The sequence below is a fragment of the Monopterus albus genome, unplaced genomic scaffold (genome assembly GCF_001952655.1).
Source record: "Monopterus albus unplaced genomic scaffold, M_albus_1.0 scaffold156.1, whole genome shotgun sequence".
Classification (NCBI taxonomy): Eukaryota; Metazoa; Chordata; class Actinopteri; order Synbranchiformes; family Synbranchidae; genus Monopterus; species Monopterus albus.
The window spans coordinates 581,152-584,015 of NW_018128036.1; the positions used below are offsets into that span (position 1 = coordinate 581,152).

At 40.8% G+C, this 2,864-nt stretch overlaps 1 protein-coding gene and 1 long non-coding RNA gene across 6 annotated transcripts in view; both read left to right on the forward strand.

Moving 5' to 3' along the window:
* LOC109968637 (RNA binding protein fox-1 homolog 3-like) overlaps positions 1 to 2,864 on the forward strand; it is a 644,376-nt gene that overhangs the window by 293,928 nt on the left and 347,584 nt on the right. The window lies entirely within an intron of this gene.
* LOC109968639 (uncharacterized) lies at positions 1,336 to 2,843 on the forward strand. The gene is made up of 3 exons (XR_002276144.1): positions 1,336 to 1,438; positions 1,885 to 1,986; positions 2,803 to 2,843. It is a non-coding gene; the product is annotated as an uncharacterized LOC109968639 (long non-coding RNA).

A 2,864-nucleotide genomic window follows, 5' to 3' on the forward strand; every position in this document is an offset into this window, starting at 1 on the left:
CGCATTTAAATGACAGTGTGAACAACAGCGCAAAAAATCAGATTTCAGCAAAAAATCTGATCTGAGCATTAAGACCTGCAGTGTGAACATAGTCTAAGAGACACCAATCAACCTATGCCGCATGTCTTTGGACTGTGGGAGGAAGCTGGTGCACCCGAAGAAAACCCACGCAACCACGGGGAGAACATGCAAACTCCAAACAGAAAGACCCCAATATCTGCAGAATCAAGTCTGGACATTGTCAAGAGTTGCCCTTTCACACATGTATCACAGAGCAGCAGATAGTCCATGTCAAACGCTTTCTCACCTACTGGAAATACAAAGACCTTAAATTGGGGAACTGCCAGGTTAAAGTCCGGGTCAAGTAACTTAGACATTTTGCGTTCACACATTTGATTAATGTGTAGATCATTTCAGGGTTTCAGTGTATGTCAAGGTCAAAGGTCAAAGTGTTTATTCGCCATATGCACAGTTAGGAAACGTGTTTCCCTGCACAATGAAATTCTTACTTTGCCGTCCGCATGAATGCCAAACAATACAAATTAAATATAAAGTAGATAAATAAGTAACACACAATCTAAGGCATTTTAAAACAGCAAGTGAACAGATAAATAAAAATATATAAGAATATAATAAGAGAATGTATGCTGCATGGGAGCAGCATGTGCAGCAGTCAATAGTCAATGTAGAATTATGCATGTGCAAACTGAGAATGTAAACAGTACAGGTCGACAGTACATGGCGTATTTCCTGGTAACAAACTCCTCAGCTGTTTAAGAGTCTGATGGCAGAGGTGGGGGTGGCTGTGGCTCACGAGGTAGGGCAGTCGTCTCCTGACCAGCAAGTTGGTGGCTCGGCTCCCGGTCTCCCTGCATGCCTAAGTGTCCCTGAGCAAGACACTGAACCCCAAATTGCTCCCGGTGGCTTGTGTGGCAGCCTGTCGTCATCAGTGTGTGAATGTTGTGTGTGAATGGGTGAATGGTGTATCATCTCCTGTAAAGCGCTTTGGCTGGTGCAACCCACTGTGAGAAAAATGCGCTATATAAATACAGTCCATTTACCATTTACCATGGCAGAGAGAAAGAAAGAGTTTTTCCGTCTGGAGGTCCTACACTTCACACTTATGAACCTCCGGCCAGAGGGTAGGGAGCCAAACAGTGTAATATAATGTAAAAGTGTTTTTTCTTCTTTGAGCCCTAGTTTGTTACTCTGGTTAGCGGTAACATGAAATATTCAGTGCAGTCTGTAAGTAGTACAGTAGCACATTTGTGTTGTTTTGTGTTAGGAAAGTGGGAGTACTGGAATGCTTACCCCTAAAATTCAATTAAAAGTACTGTCTTTAACTTTGCTTATCTTCTAGAACGCACTACAATTTCTTAGATTTATCTTTGAGATCAAGAGCTTGAAAGTGGCTGAAATGGATGAACAAAGTGTCGAGGTATGTATTACTATGCTTCTGGACATCCTTAATGCTCACCCCTGAATGTTTACCATTAATAACTGTGTTATCTAGTCTGATGGATCAGTGGATCAGATCTTGAGGCCAGTAGCCAAGAGAAAAGATGTATGATCTCTACAGAGAATTATAGATTTTTCAGAACAGAAAGCACTTTTTGAGGTTTTGCTGTAAAATTTGAATCTTCAAAGGCAGACTGTAATCTAGATATGGCTTGAGTTGGGAAAGAGCCATGTGCACACAAGATTGCATTATCATAAAATGGAGATTGCAAGACTTAGCATTTAGTAATAAAACTGTCCACCACAACCCATTAAAACAGCTTTGCAATAAACCTGCCAGCCTTTGTGAAACGTATGATGTTTCACTTTGCTGACACTGTGTCTGGGATGTAGTGAGTTGTCATCTCAACTTCTGTCTCTGTGCAGAGCATTGCTGAGGTGTTTCGCTGCTTCATCTGCATGGAGAAACTGAGAGATGCTCGTCTCTGCCCACACTGCTCCAAACTCTGCTGCTTCAGCTGCATACGAGTAAGTATGCAGAAGAAAATGTTCTCTGTATGCTGATGGTAGTAGTACATGTTGGTATTTAAAAGCAAAATCAATTAACTATGCATTGGTGTTCTTTCTGCTATAACAGGCTAGAATACACTTAATTTTTGAGGTTTAAGGAAAAGTGCATGTATTGCAAGTAAACACGACCGTGAAAAACACTCATACACAATGGAAACTTTGCAAGGCTTTTTCATTGTCAACCAGAGATTTAGAATAGCACTGTCATACAAAATTTAAAAAAAATGAAGTGAAATAGAAAAGGCTGAGATATCCTGGCTTCTTCAAGCTCTGAAAATACTGCATCTCACATTTCCCACAATGCAGTGCAGCAGTATCATCCCTAGAACCTCACTGCCCATATCTGTTAAGTGTTACTCAAGCAGAATAAATAATGCATTTATTAGTGACTAGTTTTGGTTACACACACATCTGGTGCTCTAACAAGTATTTACAGCAGCAGGGTGGTGTATGTGGGGTCAACTCGACACAAACTACAGTTGCTGTGCTCATCATACTGAAGGAACATTTCACCCAATGCGTCTTTAAGACTTGTGCTTTTAATAACTTCTGCACAACAATTAAGCTCTCTCGCAAAGTCTAATAAGATGTCTGTCTTTTCCTACACATATAGCTGTTGGAATCAATTCATTGTTTGCTTTCATGGGATTCAGTTATAATAGGAGTATTCTCACCTGCATCAGGAATAGAATTGTGTATTCAAAAATGGCAGCATGTGAGCATTGATTGTGTTTGGATGTGGTTATTATTCATTTGAAATATCTTGTTTGACAGCGATGGCTGACGGAGCAGAGAGCCCAGTGTCCTCACTGTCCGTGAGCTTCCGCCAAAACACA